Consider the following 24315-nt stretch of genomic DNA (forward strand, 5'->3'; position numbering starts at 1 on the left):
GCCTTCTGTCATTTTTGTGCTGCTTCAGAACGGATCATTATGAAATCACCGTTAGCCTCCTGCTAACACGAGCATGCTCTTTGAGTTGACTATTCTTTATCCCACAGCAGTGTAAGGGTTAACGAGAACACACAAGCGTACTCAGATTGCTTTCTAGTTGCCTTTGCTATCCTGAAGGATGGGATTTTGAAGTGGGTCTACTCTTTGAGCCTGAAAATACTCCGTAAACCTTCGCTACATCAGTGCTTTGCAGGAAGAAAAAGTGAAAAGGTTGCCTACCTTTCTGTGGATGGATTGCTCATGTTCTCCAAGCTGGTTGGGTGCAAAGAGCAAATGCCTGAGGGCCACATTGCATCGCTCCTGTTTGCATTGCCAACAATTATCCTGTTGCAAGTGGCATTTAAAGAGAAATGACCCCCTAACTTTGCTTGCAAAATCTGTTTATTGGGTAAGTGCATGCATGTATGATATTAGGGACTGATTAAAAAGGAAACTACAGTGTCAGGATATTTAAGCTATGGGAATTAAAGGGATTTAGACAAACAAAACAGGATTTTTACCCGGGGTTAAAGGGGTAAACATGGTGGAGTTTATTGGCAGAAAAAACAGATCATTTAAGACCTCTAAGAGACAAAGACAGACTCATCAATGAGGCCAAGAAGTCCTGAAGTACAGCCATGAGGCTTCGAGAATAACAGTCCTACATCGCATATTTCTGCCTCCATGGTATGAACTTAAATGTGCAGCCAAACATCAGGTAAGAGAGGTGGACAGCAGAGACACAACAAAACAGCCCGACTGACAGAAGCCCCATTAATAGTGGCACATGTCGGAGGCACCGAGAAAGTGAAAGCGAGTGAAAATAGAGCCCTCCACCGGCCCGAGAGAGGACGGGCGGGGGGGACGGAAAAAGGCAGAAAACAGCGCCAGCAGCCGCTATAATTGCCTCAATGCCGCTGGGATTGCTCTCATTCAATTGAAGCGTTCGCTTCTGTGTTCATTTGGAGGTGGGAAAGCGTGCTCGCATCGTGGTTGTACGGTCGGTGAGGGGGGGTTGGGTTGGACGTTGGGCCGGGTGGCGTGGGCGGCCAGGGAGTTCCACCGGTGCCCTCCCCTCTTTTTCTGTAACACACAGCGAAGAGGGCGATATAGCTCCCCTGTAGCGGCTGAATCTCCAGCATCAGTGTGAGCAACAGAGAGAGAGAGAGAGAGAGAGAGAGAGAGAGGGAGCGATAAGGAGGTAGGTGGACCGCAGATCAGACCTGTCAGATGTGATTGCGCACCGAAGTGCAACCCCGCATGTGAGTGTTTTATATTTCCCAAAGACAGCCTACCTCCTGATCGCCCCCTCCTCCTGATCGCCCCCTCCCCACCCATAACAACACGCAGCATCACTGCCCAAACGCTCACATTCCTCCAGGAATCCTTTATTTCTTTATTTGGGCTCTGTGCATTGGATGCTCCGCTCCCTCCTCCTCCTCTTCTTCTTCTTCTCTCCTCCTCCTCCTCCTCCTCTCCCCTCTTTGCCGCTCTCACAGCCTAGTTTTCTTTTTTTTCTCCCTCTTCAATCTCGTGTGTGCAGGTTGTATCTGACGGAGGGACCGGTTGCCGCGCTCCCCATCCCCACGCTCCTTCAACAACAACAACTGTGAGTATTCTCATGCTAATTTGTCTTCTCCAGCCTTTCCTTCGAGCGTTCGGTTTGTCTCCGTCTTCCTTTTTTTCTCCCTCATATGCTTTTGCCTCTTTTATGTGTGCATCCACGGCGGCGAACGCGGCGGTGGCAGCAGCGCGGGCATGTAAGGAAAAGAAGTGGAGACAAAAAGGAAGGATGCAGGGAAACAGAGAGAGAAGCGATGAGGGGGGAACAGAAGGAGAGAGGAGAGATTACCGCTGCTGCTGTTCATGCTGCCGCTGCTTCATCCCGCTCTGCTCTTTCGGAGGTGTTTCTCTCCGAGGATGGAGGAATTGGGGGCGGGTCTTGGTTTTGTGAGTAGATAGTTGTGCGAGAATGATAGGCGATGTTGTTGACAAGCATGGAGTGGCTCATCAGACAGCCGGGCAGCTGGAACCGAGGTTTTCTCTGTTGACTAAACTTCTGATTCATCCGTCACTTTCTATATTTACTCACACGGCGGCGGCGGCGGGCACCTCTCCTCTGTCTTCTGTCCTGTTTTTAACTGACGCCGCTCAGGACGCCGCTTCTGTTAAACAGTCAGCTCTCACGATGCTGCATCCTGTGCAGATGGGAGATGAGTGGTGGAGGGATGTTTGTCTTACCTACGCCTAAGCATATGCACATGCCATTCATAATGTGTCTTTAGTTTTAATGAGTTGAGCGGCAGCTGAACAAATGAGCGTTTTTCTATCAACATTTGTGCCCACATATGTGAGTGTTTGCAGTGAGTGTGTTTGTTTGCAGGAGTCTGGTTTTGCTCTGTGGATCAGTCATGTCAGTAGCAGCGATGATAGCTGCTGTTTTCTGCACTCAGGCCTTTATTAAAGACACGATTGTTGGATTTATCTGAGATTGTGGCATTTTTAGCAGACTGGCTGAGTTCCTCTAGTAAAGATGCACCAAAGACTACTTTCTAAAAATTTAGTCTATAGATTAAAATGTCTTTTTGTTGCTGTTTTAGCCACATTATAGTGTTTTTTAAAAGGGGGGCACAATAGAATCAGCATGGAGCTGGCACCAGCAGACATCAGCTGTAAATAAAAGCCGTATGTAGGCATGAGTGTGAGGCAGAACCGACAGAACTTCATCAAACTTTAAAGTCTGCTTTAAAGTGTGAAATTAGCTTCTTTATTCATCCTTAAACTTTAAAATGAGTTTAAGGACTGAAGGTTTTGGTCTGAACTACATTCAGGTGTCGATATCAGTGATGGCAAACAATGCATTTATAAATATCGCCATATCAGATAGCAGCAAAAATCCAATATCATGCATCCCTAATTTTTTTTTTATTTTATCCATATTGAACCAATAAAAAAAAAAAAAAAAAAAAAAAAAAAAAGTATATAAGTGGAGACTACTTTAAGTCACAACCAGGGCTCTGACAGATCAACGTTTTCATGGTTTGCATCCTTTATCCATCTTAAAATTCTGCTACATTGCGTTATAACCTGTTTTGCATCGTTTTGGATTTTTCTACTGTCTTTAACTAAGACTGCCTGGCCTCCTGTTTGCATATACGTAGACTGAAGACTATTCTAATGACAGAAAAAGGAGCCTGCTATGGATTGAAAAGGAGAGAAGAAAACTGGCTAGGTGTTCTGGGATTTCCTCAGCATATTCATAGAAAAAAAAAAATTTTTTGGAGAAAATTCCAGTTGTGAAAATAATGTGGGCTGCACGGCGGTGCAGGGGTTAATGCTGTTGCCTCACAGCAAGAGTCAGAGCCTTTCTGTGCAGAGTTTGCTTGTTCCCCCCATGCAAAGACATGCTCGTTAGGTTAATTGGTGACTCTAAGGCCCCGTCCACACCGAAAACGATGTATTGCCGTTTCGTATTGAAAAAGTTTTCCGTAAAGACGGAATCATTTCAGGAAATACCTGCGTAAGCATGGAACTGCTGAAAACGCTGTAGTGCATATGCCAAGCCTGTGCTTGGCGCTGTAACGGTGCCATGGACATCCGCCAAACGAGAGAAGAAGATCACAGAAAACTGACACAAACTTTCTTCTAGTTGTCCTTCTGGTTGTTCTCTGCGTTGGATTTAAGAACATATGGTGTGAGCATTTCCCGGTGGTGGTATTGGAGCATCAGATTTTGCAATAAAATCCATAACAAGCTCAGTAGCTTCTGCAGCACAACCCTGTGTCCGCCATTGTTGTTTTGGTCGGATCCGGGCAGGCGTCATAAGAGAGCTACACTGTGTGTGACGTACTCGTTTCAAAAAAAATGCAGATAGCCGTCCACACGGAGACCAAACAGTAGTCGTTTACGGATTTATGCACTCTGGGACCCATATTCAAAAAGTATCGTTTCCAGTCACACAAAACGTCGTTTCCGTGTGGATGAAATGCAGATCCGACATAAAACTTCTGCGTATACGCCTTAATTCGTTTCCGTGTGAACAGGGCCTAAATTGCCTGAAGGTGAGAGTGTGAGCGTGCCTGGTTGTCAGTCCTGTGATTGACTGGCGACCCACCGCCCAATGACAGCTGAGATAGGCTCCATTTCCAGTCAAGCCGCCAAAGGGATAAGCAGTATAGAAAAAGGATGGATGAAAATCCCTTCCTTTTTTACCACATCTTAAACACCCTCTATTTTGCATCTAAATAATTTTAGCATTTGATATTTTTCTCTTCTTTGGTTACTGACTTCCTGTTTGGATCCAGAGCTGCAGATCCAAGCTTACGAGATTGGAAAAGGAGCTTGGTATGGATTAAACAAGGGAGAAGCTGCAAAGAAGCAGGGCGTTGTGCTTTACCTGCATGATTTTAATTTACCTTTCTAGTAAAGTAATCCTCGCCAGATTATTTGTGTGTAGTCCGTGGTAGAAAGGGAAGTCAAAGCTGAAGATCTGAGGAACTCTGAGGCAATTAAAAAACTTTTACTAACCAGGGATGTCTGTACTTTTCAACTCACAGAGAGTCTTCATCAGGACTTAATAGATGGACAAGGAGCAGGTGTTTAAATATAAGGGAGGTGTCATGTGACCTGTCACCTGATAAAGGTCATTACGAGGACGTGCAAAACCCCATATTCTTATAGAAGCAAAGTTTTTATTCACATTTAAGTTATTTTAGCCTTTAAAACTTTAGTTGGTGAAAACTCAAAACAATTCTAGAAATGAAAATTCTGAAATCGATAAAAGTCTTTATTTTAATCATGACTTTTGTCTTTGGACTAATTTAATCAGCCTGATTGAACAATTAATGCAAGACACCTGCATTTATACACTATCTGTACTATAACTGCCTAACTACTGACATGCACAGAGGAGAAATAAATACTATTAACTATTATTTTACTCTAATTTTAGTCAGTTGACAAACTGAAATCTGTTTTTAGCTTTCCTTCGTCTGGTCTTCTTTGTGAAAAAAAGTTAGTAAATGCACATTTTTCGAGTCAGTTTTTGATGCAGTTTTGCAGCATATCAACGTTTCTGCAGCAGCAAACCCTGAAACTCCTTTTTCCCCTTACTTTAGCATTACCAGTGATGTTCCCTGAGTTTATCGTCACGTTTGCGGCGTGTTGGGGAGCATGCATGTGAGAGAGGAGGTCAGTAAGTCAGTGTCCGTTCCCACACTCTGCCCTTTGATCAAAGGGCTGCAGTTAGTCCGCCCACGGCCTGTGTCTGAGCCATATGACGAGTGGGCGTGCTCAGCGTGTGGGTAGAGACGGACAGGCCCGGTGCACCCTCTGCATCGCCGTTACTAATGGGCACGCGGGTCAGCAGGGCTATGGGGGACCAAAACAAATCCCCTCAGGAGAAACCAGAGGGGAAAAAAAGCATATTGGGCCAACAAAACCGCTCAGAACACACTTTGGCAGATTCATTTGGCAGAGTTAAAGGGATTGATCTGAGCGTGGCAATTAGGCAAATTTCAGAACTAAGCATCTGGCGAGGCGAGGACGTTTTCGCCTGGCAGAGGATTACCATTTCAGTTCCATTTTGAGAAAGCCCAGAATGTGTTATCCGCAGCACTCGCAGGCATGTGAGGGATCTCTGCGCGGCGTTTATGTAGTGTATGTTGATTCCTGCGACCTGCAAAGTAAGAGTAGCGCTCTGATTAATGATGATTAGCTTTAATATGTGTGTCGGTAGCCGTGGCGCGCCGACCTCCCTTTCCCCGGCCTTTATGAAAATGAATCGTCGGAGTAAAATGCCTGGGATGATCGCAGCCTGCCGATGAGCCTGCTTTCTAAAGTAGGCTGATATAAATGAGAACCATTCCCCCAATTACGGAAGATTAGGTTACCCTCCACCAATCTGAATCCTTAAATCCCTTCTGTTTTTACAGCTCTGTCTGCCGAATGTAATTCAGCTCGGAGACCTGGGCAGAATAGCAATAAAAGGAGGTAGAAACTTTAGCAGGCAGTGGAAATATCCACTGGGAGAGAGAGCTAAAGCACATGATAATTGACACAGCGCTGTGTTGCAGTTGGCTGTAATTAACTGTGTAACAGAGGTTGTCAGTTGGAAAAGGGAGACTATCTTAGTGCATTAAGACACTTGAAAGTGCAACATTTATCGTGTCTTTGCAGCCTTTAGCGAGGGAGCCTTTCAGGTGAGCTGTATTTATCCGGATCTTTTACTCCAGGCCCGTTCAGTCATCATACGCAGCTTCCTCTTCCTTTGTGCGGCAGTTTGAACACATGAAAAATCAAAAGGAGCCATTGTTTCTGGGGCGAGCGCGCACAAAAAAAGAGCTTATCATCTATTTTTAGTGCACTTTTCCTCATTGTTGCCTGGGCCACGATTCATGCTCGCGTCTAGCGCTCGTGTTGCCATAATCTATGTTGTGCTTCGCAGCCAGGCGCAGGCTGGTGACAACTCTCACCCACACGTTAGTGATCTATGAGCCGTGTACCACAGGGGCCCCCCACCGCCACGCCGGCACAGGACCGCAGCAACGTGTGATAGCGCCCATATGCGCCGGGAGCACCTGTATTAGCGTAATGCTGGGCTTTTATTCCTCATCACTTATCAGGAGCCTGCTACATGCTGTACCCAAAAGAAGGGGGGGGGGGCTCATAAAGATAACAATCACATTTCACTAGAGGGTGCTTGTGTGACAGTGATATATGCCGCCAGCTTCCTGCCACCTCATTGAGATGGGACTGACTTCTGGGTGGCTAAATCAATTTGTGCAAAGGCGGTTGGTGTCGTGATATGATCTTTGTTGTCCATTTTTAGAGGTCAGCGCAGCGACAAGGGCAAAAGAACCTGACCGCTTTCTCTCTCTGTAAACGATCCCCCCCAAGAGGATTGTGGGTAAAGTCAGTCTTGATCAAAAAGGTATATGTTTAGGTTTTCTTCCCCCTCTCTTTCTCTTCACTTTCGCTGCTATGGATTCTCTATTAAGAATCTACTTTCATCCATTACCGCACGCGTCTTGATAGAGTGTCCAGAGCCAGAGGCGAGCTCCGGCCATGCATTAATCGCTGTAATTACTCACAGGGAGCGACAGTGATTCTGGAGGTACAGAGGGGGGGATGGGGGTGGGAGGTAGACCAGTCGATAGGTGAACCTGACTCCTTCTACTGTCAGAGATCGCCGCTCAGGAAAGGATGAATGAAGGCTTCAGTGTGTGTCAGCAGAGTCCTGATATTTCCTCATATCCATCTCATGGATGATGATATAATGTCCACAATCATGGCCGGTTGGCCTCTTAAAGGTACAATTCGTCTTTTTTATTTTACTGATTCACGTAAATTAAGAAAAAAAAAAGGCCTGTCCTATATCCATCAGTCCATCCATCTTTCTCCACGTATCTGAGGTTGAGTTAAATATGCAGGACTGTGCAGAACTTGTAGGCATGTTTGGGCCAGAAAATGAGGCTAAAGGAGGATTTACACAACCCCAGTCATGCTCTGGATGTCTTTGCTCATTATCAGAAGCATTGGAAGATAATCTGTTGAAAAAGTCAGGGGTGGATGTGGTGAGCAGGCACAGCCCAGGGCACGGGATCTCAACCTTTTCAGCCCGCGAGGTCCCAGAGACTGGGGACCCCCACTGGACCTGAAGGTGGTTGAACAGCCAGGAACATTCAAGAACAGTCATGTGGAGACAATGCTGTGCATTAGGAGGGTTAAAGGGGGAGGTTTCTGGGACCCAGACCAACTGGGGGGCCATGGAGGTCAGCAAAACCATGGTCCATCGTGAAGTTAAGCTGTGAAAACCACATTTATATTAGACCTGGATAATAACCACTGTTATCAAAGAAACAGTTCTCTTTCCTCATCATTTATGTAGTAAATAGCCTTCTTTAAATGAAAATAACTTTTGGTTAAAAAAATAATTAAAATGGATTAAAATGGCTAAAATTGGTTAACCCTTTACCTACTGAGCCAGCGCTGGTGCTGTGTTTTATATGTGTGGAGTATTATTACCGTAACTCTGTCAAAGTTTGTCCAATCAGAAAAATTCCAATGTGTTGGAAAGCTGAGAATTGTGGGCATGCGCACATATATGGTTCATTACGGTACTCGCAACCACATGACCTGGGCATTCATAGCAAAACACCAGAAGTACCGCGAGACCGCTACACGGATTCTCAACACTGTAACTCCTCCAAAGTTTGCTCAATCTAAAAAATTCCAATGCTGACAGAGAGCTGAGAATCTGTGCTTTACACCAATATATGATGTGTGGTATAAACAGTGCTTAACAAATGTATTAGACCACCCTAACCCTAACCAAAGTCAGGTTTCTGCCACAGCTGCCCTAAATTAACAGCATTGGTAATTACCAAAATCATTTTTATGTTTCTGCAATGGTTAATACACCAATATGTAGAAGCTCTTTAACCCAAATGATATTTTTAATGCTAAAATAGAATTATTATCATTATCCATGAATTTTCAAATTTACTGATTTCCAAAAAAACTGAAAAAATAGTAAAGCACATTATTATTTCTTGATTAATATGTCAAATTATAGTTATTTACTGTCATTCCTGAACAGGAAAATGAGTTTTAGTGCTTGAATGTTATGCTTGATTATTTCTGACTTCTCAGAGAAGCCCAGTGAGCCGGCTTAAATTTAGGAAATTCAGATTTTGGAATTCAGTTTGAAATTCCTCATTCCAGTTCAAAACGGTAAAGCATGGAGAGCTGACTGAAAATGAAAGAGTCCGCATTAAAGCACTTCATGATGCCGGATGGTCTCTGGGACAGATACGAGGTGGTCAAATATGTTTGTTAAGCACTGGATATTACGGTAATGACGAACAGCACCGCGAAAACGTCAGCTTTGGCAGAAGATGAGTGAGAAAGGAGAGTGAAGGAAGAGAGTAAAAGGAGAGCGAGTGAGAGTGGTGTTTAGTTTTCTAAAATAGCGTTAGATAGTGGCATTTGTGCGTGTCTGTCATGTGCAATAACAATATGTTACTGAGAATGCTGAGAATGCATTTCTCCACCTTTATTTGCACTAATTGTGGCCTATGTATATAGTTATCTTTTGCTCTGTGTTTTGCACACCCAGAGTCCTAGACTCCAAAAATGACTGCTGATTGTTCTAAACATGTATAGGTTCACATTTCAAATGTCAAATCAAAACTTCATGAGCAATAACCATATTTATGAATAACAAATCTGTTTCTGTGTTTTTCTTCTTTTAAACTGCTGACAATTCCATATAATGTGCAATAATCATTAACCAGATGTTGAAAAGTCAAGTACAAGTACTCCTGGGAAAAGCTGACTATTTTACAGCCACAATAACAAAATATGTCCGAATTGCCATTTTTAGACTCAGTAGGGTTAATAATGGCAAAAAATGGTGGACAAGGTGGTGAAATTGGATTTTTAAAGAACATAAATTGGTTAAAAGTGGAAAAAAATAACCACAAATGAGTTCAAGTGGCAAAAACAGGCACACAATTGGTAATGGAGGATTAAAAAGTGGCTGAAATTGCTTTGAAGTGCGAAAAATTGGTGGAAATTTGGTGGAATGGGATGAAAGAATGATATAAACCTGCAAACATGGGTTAGCTGTGGTAAAATGAGCAACAGGGGTGTAAAAAATGGTTGATAGAAGCAATAATGGGTCAACAGAAGTAACGATAGGCAGGGAGTGGTGAAAATGGGTTCTAAGTGGTAAAAATGTGCTAATATTGGTGTTAAAAAGTGATGATAAAGGTTAACATTGGGTAAAACTGGTGTGAAGTGGCGACAGTGTAATTTGAATATATTCTTAGTTTTTTAAAGCATCTGGTGACCCCCCCTCAGCGTCTAGCGAGCCCCAGGGGGTCCCAACCCCAGGGTTGAGAACCACTGGCCTAGGGTACCTTTTGGGCTGGCAGTAGGGTTGCTATGAGATCCTGGCCGTGCTGTGGATTCCCACCCATCTGTCCAGTTCCACTCTCAGCTGTCATTGGACGAGAGGCGGGAACACCCTGGACTGGTCGGCAGACTTTTTTCATATCAGATTCCCTCATTTATTTATTTTATTTGTTTAACCTTTATTTAACCATTTATGTGCTGCATCTTTGAGCTTGTCGACCGTTCTTCACCGCTCGTTTTCACCCAAGCTTGCCCTGATCAGCTTTGGTCTACTGGGAGTTTATTTTGACCCTGAAGCAGAGAATAACTCCCATGATTCCCTGCTACCAGTGGCACAATCTTTTGTTATTGTTTTGGTTGAGAGCCCCCTGGTGGTGAAATTTTACATTCTTTACATTTAGGTCAAAGAAGATTCCAGAAGCTTGGGTGTAATTTAAAATCAAATAGAAACGACAGTTTTTCAGTGTTTTGTGTAGGTTTTATTTTTAGCATATAAATAATTTGAAAGTCAAAGGCAGATCTTTGAATATTAATGCGGATGTATTAATCAAAAATTCTCGCTTCATATGCAAATAAACATGGAACCTTGTTAACCCATATTAGTCTTAAAAACACTGAAGTAATGAGAAGAAAACAGAATTTAAATGTGGTGGTTGAGATTTTAGGATATTGAAGAATTACTCCATATTCTGATGAACATTGATCATGTTTTATTTATTTTTTAACCAAAGCTCCACCCACTCGTCTCAGCTAGCCTATCAGAGTTTGTTTTCTGGGGTTGGGCTGGTGGAGCGCTCCCATGATTCCTTGCTCCTCCTAATAGTTTTGGTTCTTACATTCCTGTCCCAATGAGATGCTTGAAAACTTTTGCATGCTTTGGTCATATTCAGTGATCTTTTCTGTGTTGTCAAACCTAAAGTACTTACTAGAGTCAGACTTTGAACTAAAGCGTTTTAGCTGACCGGGGTTGGCTTTCACTATCTTTACAGACTGATGCTGGACTGTTGGACTGGTCTGCAGAGCTCTTAATGGTTTTGGACCAGCCTTAAACACTCGTGATAGTTCAATAATGGTTCTTGGTCTGTGCAGACAGATTTCCAGATAATGACGACTGCTTAAAAAGTTCAAACCTGAATGCTGCTCGCTTGTAGCATTTTTAACTCGTCTGTTTGCTTTAGTTTATCCTGCAGAATTTGCTCCAAACTTTTTTTGGTAAAATCACTTTGAGAAGACTCCCATCCTTTACATCAGGGGAGTCCAACCTTTTCCACTGGGGGCCGCGTATGAAAATATATGAGGATGGTGGGGCTGCTTTCACACGCCTCATCCTGAGGGTTGTAACGGTAGTAGAACCAATCTTATGATGGTTTGGATATGCTTTGTTACTGGGTCTGCTTAAATGGCTAGTTAATGGCTGACAAGGCAAATAGCCAGAGTCATCTTAAGGATTCTAGGGAGGCCAGTCAGATTTCAGGAGGCCCTGGTCGGCCCTGGCTACTACTGGGTCTGCTCCTAAACCATCATCAGTACTGGTTTAAGCCTTCCTAATCCATCAGGGCATAATAAATAAAAATATTGTTCCTATGTTGGTTGCCACTATGTTTTCCATTTACAGTGCTGTCTTCATTTAGTCGCAAAAAACTCAAATCAACATGATCAATAGTTTTCTCGTCAAAATGTTTGTTTATAGAAAGGGTTAAAATTCTGAGAATTGTTAAATGTTTGGTAGTTTTGAGCAGGTCTGAAGTTGTTAAAGAGATTTATGAAAACAAGTAGGAAAAATATGATGTATGCTGATTTAATAGCAGTTTTTTGTTCGTGTACATTTTTGCCTCGAAGGTGTCCAGAGGGTTAAAAATTTACTGAGAGACTAAGAGTGACATTTAAGAATAAAACATTTTGGATTTCAAAAATTTAACTAGAAAGAAAAGTTCCTGTAAAAATTCATGCCACAAACTGTAAAACCAACAAAATGATCACAAATTAAAAAAAAAAGTTGAGAAAAATGTCCAAGGGTTAAGGCAGATCTGTGAAATCCTGCTGATGTTGTTGGCTGTGCATGTCTGCAGGATGCATGACTGCACCATTATTATAAGTGGAGCATGAATTTGTGGACTTTTGCTCGTCTGTTTTGGATAAAGCTGACGTTGACATATACCGTAGAACTGAATGATGTTTGTCTTGTTTCTAAACATACAGAAACGTCTATTTATGGGTATTTCTACCATCGTGCATCCTTACCTTTCTGAATCCAGCACAAAGAGGACAGCTTTTTCCCAAATTTCCATCCTTTCTCCATGCTTTCTGTGCATGGGGGAATAGAATGAAAAACCAAGTGTGTGAAGCATTCAAGTCACAGAGAAAAAGGAGAAGTCAAAGTTCCCTTTCACCAAAATTTGCCGCGGAAGACGTCACCGCTCCGGCCACACTCTTTTGACCGACTTGTGATCCCTGGGAAGTGCAGCGCAAAATCACCACAGCAACGACTGCTTAGCAACAAAGATGTTGCCAACATAAAAAGCAAAAAAAAAAAAAAAAAAAAAGAGAGAGGAAAACAGAAAACAACCCAAAAGAGAGAGCTGAGGATTATCTCTTGATTTAGTACGTAGGGATGTAATTGGCGAGCGTTTGTTTTACGGCTCAGGCGTCGGCTGTGCAGATGTTCGGTGTGAGAGGTGCTCGTAAAGAAAGAGGAGGCAAGTGGTCAAATCAAGGCTGTCAAGTCAGGGGAATAAAAAGCGGAGGAGGGATGAGCTGAACATGCTGCAGCTCTGAGGGCTCCCTATTGTCTCCACAAGGGCAGCCGAGTTTGTCTCTTTCTGTTACGGCGCCTCATAACGATGTCAGCGCGTCCCCTCAATAAGAGCGCCGTGGTAATAAGTGAGTGAGTTTAATAGGTGAACGTCTGACACTTCCCTCCTTATCTGCCACTGACTTTCACTTTCTTCTAGCGCCTGCAGCAAGTAATCATGGGAAATATATACGACTGTGAGGTTTTTAATTGAGGTGCAGCTTTAGCATCACTGAAACGAGGAGAAAGAGCGTGCATGCATGGACGTGTTTTTCTAGAAGAGCAGGGGGCGTGGTCTCATTAATGGCAGCAGAAGCATGTCTGATATTAGGAGATGAAACCGGCGCTGGAACCACAGAGTTGAATATTTGAACATCTCAGTGCTGATGTGTGCAAAGCAGAGTGGTGTGTCTGCAGGGGAGGCTTTGAAATTTCATCCACTCCATCCTTTTAACTCTGCAGAGGGGAATGTGTGCGTCTCGCTCCAGTCGGCCAATGGCTGTTAGGAAAGCTCCTGAACACCCCCACCGCCTCCGCCGCCACCCCTCCAACCATTCACACTCGCCCCCCCCCTCCTCCTCCACTCCACGCCGCTGCATTGTGTCAGATAGTTTAATGTGAAATTGCTTTTCTTTCAGATTTCCCCCTGGAAACGCGGGTCGTCACAAAAAAACGGTTCCATCTCATAATGGTGCGTTATTGTTGTTCTTTCATACGAGTCCTTGGCTTTGGAGTACAAGATTTTTTTCTGAGGTCACACTCGGCTCTTCCTCTCATGGATTCTACGGCGACGCCGCTGCAGCGGCACCCATGGTAACCCCGTTGAAAAATTTATCACCACCTCACTCTATGATTACGCTCTGCATTAGCAGGGCTTAAATTTAATTTGTCGGTGGGCCCTGGCGGCGAGTGCTACGGGCCTGGCCTATCAGAGACACTTTGTAAAGGCCCTGGAAGAGCCTCCCGGGGTGATCCTATCAGTCAGACACACTGTCAGCAGACACACTCAGTTAGTCAGCACTGAGTCAGAAATGTGGCCCAGCCAAGCCACACGCCACCGTTGGCTGCTCCGCTGGGCCGCTGCTGCGGGCACCCAGCTCCCCCGCCTGCCAATCAAAGCTCCAGCGCGGATGCTGACCTTTGTTCCCCGCGTTGAAATGAATGCTCTTCAACAGGTGATCCAAGCGACATCCCTGCCCCGGCACCCTCGAGTTTAAATATAGCAGACTCTCTTTTCCCCTCCTCTCTGCCTTCACATTAAGGCTGCAAACGCAGGAGACGCTCCAGTCTTTACTGGTTTGTAGAAACAACAGAGGCTGCAGACAGTAGGACAGATTTAACCAGTTTAACGTTAGAGACCTCTAAAGTAGACCAGAGTTATCTCGTCCTTATTGTTGAGATGGAAATTTAAAACACTTTCTTATTAAATGAATGAAGTGCATTAGAAGATAATTGTGAATTATAAAGCAGAGAAACATCTAAAGAAGAAGTGTGTTTAATCTGTTATTAGACATCATAATGGGCAAGGACTGTAAGATGTTTCTGCAACAGGGGGCGTCCCAGCAGAGGTCTACCCTCTGGACCCACTCCCTGCTGAGGAAGACAATTTTGAACCAGTCAGATTTATTCAATGAGAACTAATTTTCACATGAGAAGGAACTGAAGACATATATATGTGTCTTTAATGCAGCATTTCCAAATGAAAAACTAACCCTCCCTCATGAAAAGTCATCCATGCCCTCATCTTTCCCGTCCGGATCATTGCAACGCTCTTCTTTCCGATGTTAGCCAAACATTTAAATCTTGTCCAGAAAGAGCTAGACTCCTAACAGTTTTTACAGCTGACATCACATCACCCCCAGCGCCTTTACAGTAGCTTCCTGTTACTTTAAGAATGGATTTTTAAGATTTTACTCATTACTTTTAAACCAGTGTTACGCAACCAAAGAACCAAACTGTTGAAAAAGACCTTTGCAAGAGCCACAATCTAAGAGGTGAAAAGTGGCAAAAACAGTTTGAAGAAGCAATAAAAATAAGTTATAGGTGGCAACAATGGTCCAAAAGTGGCAAAAATGTGAGACAAAAGTGAAAGAAAGTGACTAAAATGGGCAAAAAGCAGTCAAGAGTGGCAAAAATGGGCAAAAAGGAGGAAATAAGTGGTATTTAATGGCAAAGGGTAGCTTCAATGGGCAAAAAAATGATGAGAAAGTACAGAAGTGGGATAAAAGTTGCTAAAATAAGTTGCAAAAATAGGCAAAAAAGAGGAAACAAGTGGTATTTAATGGCAAAAGGTAGCTTACATGGGCAAAAAATGGTAAGAAAGTGCAAAAGTGGGATAAAAGTTGCTAAAATAAGTTGCAAAAATGGGCAAAAAAGAGGAAAAAAGGGGTACTTGATGGCAAAAAGTAGTTAAAATAAGGGAAAAATGAAAAAAAAAAAGGTTAGAAATGGCAAAAATTGGGAAAAAGTGTCAAAAAGAAGTGTAAAAAATTGAGGAATAAAGGGCAACATAGGCATACAATGGAGAAAACTGGGTGAATAGTGGCAAAAATGGGTGTAAAATCACAAAAAATGGAGTTACAGGTGGTCAGAAAGAGGCAAGAAACGAGTGAAAAGCGACTCAAATGGGCAAAAAGCCATAAAAAGGTGGGGAAATGGGGGGACATGGCATTGATGGCAAAGGCAGCTGAGATAGGTGAAAAATTGCAAAGAAGCAGGATAAAAGTGGCTAAAAATGACAAAAAAGGGCAACAATGGGATAAAAGTGGTAATAATGGTTGAAAATGGCTACATGAGGTGGTAAAAATGGGCTAAAAGCAGCAGAAATGGATTTAAAGTTGCACAAAATGTAAAAAAAAAAAAATAGGGACAAAAAATTGCAAATAAGGGCACTGGAAATATACGGGGAAAAATAAAGGCTGACAGTGAACTTTGACCTTTAAACCTACTGTTTAGGTGTGGGAAACAAACTGATTTCTGAGGTGAAAGTTTCCATTTCTAAGTGTTTCTGAATTAAAAATGAAGACATAAAACAGCCACATGAGTCTCAGAGCCACGCGTTGAGTGTCACTGCTCCAAACTCTTCCCTCCATGCTCTCTGGTAAAATCCGGGCCCTGCAGAGGTCTGCTTTCCTCCGCCTGTTCCTGCTGTATGTTTATGTCAGCGCTCTGCAGGATGGACTCACATTATTTCTTTTATTTTTAGACTTTATTCAGTACACAATGTCAATGGCCTCAATAATAATCACCTGTCCTAAAGTGGCTATTAGCGTCTCGCGCTCCTGTGATTTACATTAATACCCGGTGGTTAATGTCATGTTTCTTCACTGAGAGTATGTGAACGTTTAAGTGCACGGCCCTACCTCTGCAGTAATGCGCTCTGTGATTACGCTCCCTTTTTAAAGCCTGTTTTTTTTCTTTACTCTCACATTTTCATCCTAGCAGACGACGATCAAAAAAGCTTGATCTGAGGCCACTCAAGGCTGCTTTTATCGCCGCTCTCAGAACGAGAAGGTCAATTTTCAAGGCATTTCACGGGGGGAAATGTTTAAACCAGCTAGTAACTAAGAGAACCGAGAGGGTCTTCTGCTTCCTGCGGCTCTAATTGGGATCCATTTTCATTTTCATGTGGTTTTAAATGTCAAGAACAGAGCGCACGCAAAGTGTTTTGAATTTGCTCAGGAAGGCCTCAGTCCGAGGTCAGACAGGTTGAAAGCATATTGGTTTATTATGAAAAGAAGACACAGGCGCTCTGTAGCCAAGTTTTACCAGAGAAAGAGGAGAAAAAAAGATGAAATACTGCTCCTGACCTCATCCCTGGTCCGCTGAGAACATAATGTCAAAAGTTGCCAGCGCCTTTCTTCATTTGACAGAAACAAATCCTCAGGAAGGGCTCGGTGGCCCTCCCTCCCCGTGTGCAGGCTCCACGCTCTCCTCGCCTGTGTGGCTCTCCCCTGGGTGCTCTGGTCTGCTCTCGTGGTCCAAACATAGCCGGGTTTGGTGGACTGGAGAGTCCTCGTTCTTTGAATTCATGAATGTTTCTGTTTTAGAGCTCGGTCTCAGCAGGAAGCAGCCGAGCAGAGTTAAGATGAGATGAATAAAAGCTTTTTTCATGTAAAGACAGGGCTGGAGCCGCTCATGGTCATATTTAACACTTCTCTCCTTTACATAGGAGCTTTTCACACCTTCAGCTCCTTTGTTTTCTTCTGATTCAGAGGATAAAATGATTCACTGTTGTATTTTTCCTTGGGTCCTTTAGTCATTATTACAGCTGCTGTGTAGGTAAACACTGACGTTTACCTTTCTCCAAAATACCACTGAGCTAATTAGCCTAGCTCCAACATGACCCATGGGCTGACTTGGACCAAATTTGGACAGATGATCCCATTTACCAAAGTTGACCCCACTGTTGCAGGATGGATTTATACTCTTCTATAGCACGCTGGAAAGAGGCGTTCAAGATCGTCTTTTCTCCGATGCATCGTGATGCAAACGTGGACGATTCTGCATCGATGCAATGTTGGAACACATTCAGACATTTTCAGTTTCATCAGAAATACTCAAATATTCACCAGTTTTGCTTTTCTACGGTAGTCTAATCTAAGTGGCACAGCTTTTCATACCTTTACGGTAATACTCAAATCCTTCAAAATCCTGTATTTAGATCAGGCTTGTGCAAACACAGAGGAGTGAGTGAGAGGAGAATAACCCCCAACCCCCCAAGAAAAAGCTAAAGTCAACCCTTATTAAATGATGTAATTTAGTTCTAGCATGATTTAAAGTTTATAACTTTGATATAACCAACATAATGAATCATGATGCGTGATTATTCATTGTGATATTGAATCAAATGGAATCATAAGAGCAGTGAAAGGCACAGCTCTAATGCTAGATGGATGCATGAACATATTAAATGTATTTACCATGATAGAGATGAATGAATTAGGATGCATGCGTAAACTTTTTATACTTTTATTTTTTTTTTGTTCCTGTAGTGTCTCTTGGGTTCTTGTGTTTTTTGCTTTGTTGGTTGAATTTGTCTTTGGTTCTCTGGCTGTAGGCCTTTTTGCTTTTGGTGTTGTGTTTCTTTGTTTCTATGCATGCCTCTGAATACTGTCAAAACTCAGTAAAACTCTGCATCTAAAAGGGCTGTGCTAATAAACTTAGCATTAGATATACTTCTTACAGTGTGATGGGTGTATGGCTGTATTTTTAACCCTCTTAGACTGACGTTGTCGTACATGACAAGAGGTTATAAAGAGTTAAATAAGTTTTGATCCATAAACCGTAGCCACCTCCTTTTTTCTCCGTTTGCAGACCTGCGTTTACACCAGCCACCCCAACAGTGAACGACTTTTTTTTCAAAATATCATCAATATTTCAGTCGTTTCTGCTGCTAGCAGCTAATGCTATCCTTCATTTTGTATCCCACAATGCATTGTAATGGCCTGTGACGACCAGTGGCAGGCTGTTCTGTTGCCACGTCATGCACATCTTTAAACTTCCATCATGCAGGAGACGGCCTGGAAAGCTCATAATAGAGACAGCGAGTCTGCGATGCTGCCCTCTGTGTCTCTGCAGACAGGAAGTGCTTTAAATAATGCTCAGATAGAGCCAACAAATACTGAATGTTTTGAAGACCTTATGTCAAAGAACGATTATTTTCCCATATTTCAGTCCCAAAGAGATTCAAGAACAAGCTTGTGTGAAAAAGTATTTCTTGTTATTGTTTACCATGTTTAATACATACCATTTTTTAAATTTTAATGTCCATTTAGTTATTTATTTTGTCTTTATAGTCCTGTAACTTTTCTTTAAATGGCAGTGCCATTACTGCAGCACACAACTTCTTAAAGCCCACATTTTTCTAAAGAAAAGGATGTATAGAGCTTGATGTGGACCGCAGCTTTTTAAGACAAAAAGTCCAGGAGAGACTAAATGGTTAACATAGATTAGGGCTCAGGGGGGTTATGAAGCTGGATGTTTGTTTACAGCGTGTGTGCACCAGGATGTATGTGCATTCTTTTTATAGTGTTCTGTGATTTTCTTTTAGAGTGCCGGATGCACATGCATGTCCTACATCATTCTACATGTGTGTTTATATTTCTTACAGCGTGCTGGATGGATGCATATTCTTTTTATAGTATTCTAGATGGATGTATATTTGTCCTACATCATTCTACATGTGTGTTGATATTTCTTACAGCGTGCTGGATGGATGCATATTCTTTTTATAGTGTTCTAGATGGATGTATATTTGTCCTACATCATTCTACATGTGTGTTGATATTTCTTACAGCGTGCTGGATGGATGCATATTCTTTTTATAGTGTTCTAGATGGATGTATATTTGTCCTACATCATTCTACATGTGTGTTTATATTTCTTACAGCGTGCTGGATGGATGCATATTCTTTTTATAGTGTTCTAGATGGATGTATATTTGTCCTACATCATTCTACATGTGTGTTTATATTTCTTACAGCGTGCTGGATGGATGCATATTCTTTTTATAGCGTTCTAGATGGATGTATATTTGTCCTACATCATTCTACATGTGTGTTGATATTTCTTACAGCGTGCTGGATGGATGCATATTCTTTTTATAGTGTTCTAGATGGATGTATATTTGTCCTACATCCGCCTGGATGTATGTTTATTCTTTTTATAGCCTGCTGTGTTTTTTATAGCGTGCCGGATGGATGTACACTTGTCCTTCTTTTTCCGGATGTATGTGACCACGACTAGCTGCTAGGACAGTAAATTAATGGAAAAACCCTGAAGCCTGGATTTGCACCCGAGGTTCAGATGCAGTTTTTCCTGCTGTAACGATACATAATCCCTGGTCCAAGCTGGCCTGTGTTTCTGCCTTAAACATCCCTTTCGTTCCTTCATTTAATAAATGACACCCAGAGGACGAAACGGGGACAAGTCCCCGCTGACACCTGTGAAATATAGACTGATAATGCTCCTGCCACTCGCTTAATGCCGCTCCCTTCCACCTCTCCGGCTGTGACAGGCCGGCCCGGCGCATGTATCATAATGAGCTCTGCACCGTCAATTAGGAGCACCTTAAGCATGTGACTGAACTTCTGTGATTCCTCAGATAAAGGCAGAGATGAAGGATCTGAGTCGGCTCGTGGGATTGGACGCCGTTCCTCCTTCGAGGTACACAGCATCCCCCTCTGTGGTAGCTGAGTCTGCGTCTACGGCTCCTTTATTTAGCGTACATGTGCTGTGAATACGTGGCGGCGGTCCCATGGGTGGTGCGACGGAGAGGAGCAGAGCGTCCCGGCTCCCCGCTCTCACAGATGTGGAGAAGCTCCGTCAGTCATTGTCTGCACGGCTCACTCTGAATGATTTAATTACTTGCTTTCGACTTGAGCAATTATAGCTGAGCAGCACATATGTTAATTATATCTGACCTCACATTTTTGCTGCTCTGTTAATTGTTCGCTCAGATGACATTCGGAGATGACTGTCATTGCCGCCTGCGTATCGGGCAATTTAAGGGAAAACTGGCGCTGGAACGGCTGAGGGGCGGGTTTCCAGGGATGGGAAAGTTTAAGCTGCGGCGTTTGGTTCCAGATGGAGGGGGTCACGGCACGGCGGCCCTGGGACGTGTCCTTTAAACCCTCTTTGTCTGCTTCTGCTGCTTTACATCCTCTTCTCTTTTTCTTTATTGTATGCAAATAGAGCATAAATGTGACTGTTTAAGTTCTCGTGACCTCTGTGTCTGCGGCCTTTCTGGAAGTCACACCATCTCTGAACAAACATGCAGGAGCATGCATCCTTCTGCTTTAGTCTGCAGGAGATTACGTCTCAGTCTGTCATGATAATAAAGTCAACCAAAGACAGTCTCCACCTCCTGATAATTCTACAGAACAGCAGTTAGCACACATCTTTATTCTAATAATGACAGACACAAGACCTCTCCTTTCTGCTCTTTACTACCAAGAAGGTGAAAGTCAGACCCAAACAGCAGCTCACAGATAGACATGTCAGTAGGGAACATTTCCTCCACCATATCTGCTGCCACAGCCCTCTTTGTCCCAGCTTTTCTGGTCACCTGTTGCTGTTGTTGAAAATGGAGCTTTGGCTGCTTGGTATGTGTCAGCACCGTGTGGTTATCCCAGCATCCTTGGATGAAAGGTAGCTTAAATGGGCAAAAACGTTAAAAAGGGCAACAATGGGATAAAAGTGGAAAAAAACGGGGTAAAAGAAGCAAAAAGAAGTTGTAAAATGGGCCAAAAAATATGAAAAAGGGGTATTTTTTTTAATGGCATTATAACTGAATAAAGAGGGAAAGGCAGATGTTTAAGGACATTTGCAAACCCAGCCATACTTGGAGCCAGTAAAATCCTGGTCCATTGTAAAGTTAAGCTGTGGTATTTTATATTTAACCTGTATCATAGCTGCTCTTATCAAAGAAACACGTTTTAATTCATTTGTATTGTAAGCAGCCCTCTTAAAAATGTAAATCTTTTTGTTTAAAATAGAATTAACGTACATCAACGAAAGATAAAATGGGTAAATAATGGCAGAAAATGCTGGAACAGGTGGTGAAATTTGATTTTAAAAGTAGCACATATGGGTTAGAGATGCCAAAAATTGGATAGAAGTGGCAAAAAAACAACCCAAAAATGGCAAAAAATGGGTTATAGTATCAAAAACAGGCATGTTAATTGGTACACTCGGAAAAATGAATCATGGCATAGTTTATTTTTCAATATTTATATCTATTTGATTTTATTTATATTATTAAATTTTTAGAATTTATTTATTCAAAGCCCTGAAAATCAGCATAAATCTGTCAATTGCAAAAACAATTGAATTTAATCAGTTAAAAGGTATGATATAGTTTAAATATGACGGCCTGTGGATCAACCAAGATTCATTTCTTTCAGAGTTGTGAGATTGGTTTGCTTCCATGCTCATCCACTCAAAACACATTGGGTTTACTGGTATTATTACATAAATCTCAGTCCTAACTGTTTCATTTACATCTGAGTGACAAATATGCAGCACATAACGTTTATTGGCCTGTTTATGTTAAATCTAAGTCATTCAAATGGATGGAATGATACATGCATTAGGCCTGAATATTTCTGAGTGTAAAAGGGGATTAAACAGTGGCAGAAATGACGTTAAAGTGGCAAAAATAGGTGGAAATTCTGTGAAATGAGGATGTAGCCAGACTGTTCAATAACGTCATGCTGTTATCTTTTTAACTATTTATATGAGAGTCTTGTGCAATATGTGTGGGTTATGTGATTGTATCTTTGTTCGTCTATTACTTCTGTGTTATTAATTGGCAGCTTCATCTGTGCAGCTCTTGGAGTCCAAGACAAATTTCCCCAAGGGGACAATAAAGTGTACCGTATCATATCGAAATGGGATGAAAAATTGATACAAACTGGCAAAAAGGGTTAGGTGAAGGAGGAATAGGCAGAAATAGGTAACTCTGGCAAAAATAGGCATATTAACAGGTGCAGAGGCAATAATGTGTCAACAGAGCCAACAATAGGCAGAGAGCGGCAAGATTTGGTTTAGAAGTGTCAAAAACAGGAAGAAAAAAGTGTTGAAAAGGGTTTAAAGCTGACAGAAAAGGGGTTTGAAGTGGCAAAAATGTGTTACAGTTGGAAAAATGGTGGGAAAAAAATGATAACTGGTTGAAATCTGTCAAAATTGGTGTAAAGTGGCAACAGTGTAGATTCAAAAATATTATTTGTTTTTTTAAGGCATCTGGTGACCCCCTCTCGGTGTCTCGCAGCCCCAAATGGGGTCCCGACCCCAACGTTAAGAACCGCTGCTGTAGAAAATAGCATTCTAAAAAATGTAAATCCTTTCCTGAAAATAGAATAAAAATGGGTGAAAAATGGCTCCAAATTTGTAACAAATTGCAAAAATTGGTGGAAAAGGTGGTGAAATTTGATTTTAAAAATAGCAGAAATTGAATAAAAATTAGATAAAAGTGGCAAAAATGGTTTAAGTGGCAAAAACTGGCATACAAAGTGGTAAAAGGGGTTTTAAAGTTGCAAAAAGGGAGGAAAATTTGGTGAAATGGGAATTAAAAGTGGGAAACAAGTGGTTTAACCTGGCAAAAAAGGTTTAACTAAGGCAGAAGGATAGGCAGGAAGTGGCAGGAAGGGGTTAAACAGGAAAGAATCTACATAACAAATGTTGAAATGGGGTTGAAATGGGCAAGAATGGGTGTAAAAAGGGGTTTATGGTTGCTAGAACGGGCAAAAACAGGCAGAAAAGAATGGTGGAAAGGGTTTAACAGAGAAAAAATGGGGATAAAGTGGCAAAAATGTGTCAAAATTTACAAAAAACTGGTGGGGAAAAGTGGGGAAATGGGTCCAAAATGTGCACATTTGGACCAGTGGAAAAGTGGAAAAACAGTGGCTAAAATGAGGCAAAAGTTGGTCCAAAATGTGGACAAATGGATAACAGGTCATAAACAACAGAGGCAAAACAACTAAAGAAAGAATTCGGTGACAGGTCACATCTCAAACTGGGGCCGAGCAGAGAAAGTCTAAGGGCTGCTGGTTTAAACTGGGCTTTTTACATGACATTACACGCATTTAATTTTAATATTTTATCATTTTAATTCAGTATGGCATACCCTGTCCTTCTTGAATCACTTCTTATTCAGTCTAAATGATTCCACAAAGAAATAAACAACTCCGAGGCCACCAGACAACATTTCAGGTCCACTTGTCACCAGGCCCTGGAGTTGCATTCAGTATTTTTTTTTTCACGTTTTTGAAATTCAGCCTGCGATCAAGGACTGTGTTTGCGTTTTAATGAACAGTTCTAGCAGACTAACAAGCACATATAACAGCTGAGGACTGATGCTGCAGAAACTGTGAATGTTGGCAGAGACGCCTCTTGTAAGGCGATGCCAGTAATCTGCACACAGCACCCATGTTTAGCAAACAGGCCAATCTGCAATGTGTTTTTGTACAAACAGAATAAACGGATGAGCGACGCTAAGATGAACCGCAGCCAGCTTTCTCTGGATGTACTACTCACTTCCTGTTGTTTGTGAGACGATGCATTCTGTTTTTCTCTCTCGTCATTATTGCCCAGGAAACATCCAAACCCGCTAATGTCCCACTTCTGAGTCGTCATGTCTCTTCAACGCACGTTTCAGGAAAATCTCCAAATCTCCATTAAAAGCAGCTGGCAGGGGCAAATTGCTACCTGAACTAATACATCTTGTTGAACGACACATGCATTGTGAATTTCCCCGAACATGGTTTTATTGTCACGCGCAGCTTATTATCACATTTAATGGGGACTGTTTTCACTCTTGCCATTGCCACACACTGCGGTTTAATTTTCCCGGCGGCGAGCAGCGAGGAGGCCGAGCAGGAGTTAAGGCACAGACTCACAGCCGGCTCTTCAAATTCATTTTGTCTTGTGATATGATTGCTGCTGCGTGACTGTGGCCTTTTATAGAGCAGTGGAAGGAGAAATGAAAAATACATGTGCCGCTCAACACAATTACCTTTGTTAATGCTGCAGTATGTCTCTGCATGTTCTTTCTAATGGACTGTGCT

General features: G+C 42.3%; 1 protein-coding gene across 2 annotated transcripts in view; it reads left to right on the top strand.

Annotated features, from left to right (window-relative positions):
* Positions 1–24315, top strand: part of LOC121503884 (RNA binding protein fox-1 homolog 3-like) — a 679192-nt gene that overhangs the window by 127041 nt on the left and 527836 nt on the right. The window contains exon 2 of one of the 2 annotated variants that reach the window (XM_041778468.1): positions 1583–1648. The gene's annotated coding sequence lies outside the window, so the exon portion shown is untranslated. Of the gene's footprint in view, positions 1–1574; positions 1649–24315 lie in introns of those variants that run through there. The other variant, XM_041778467.1, reaches the window with a different exon arrangement.

Source organism: Cheilinus undulatus, linkage group 21 (assembly GCF_018320785.1).
Source record: "Cheilinus undulatus linkage group 21, ASM1832078v1, whole genome shotgun sequence".
NCBI lineage: Eukaryota > Metazoa > Chordata > Actinopteri > Labriformes > Labridae > Cheilinus > Cheilinus undulatus.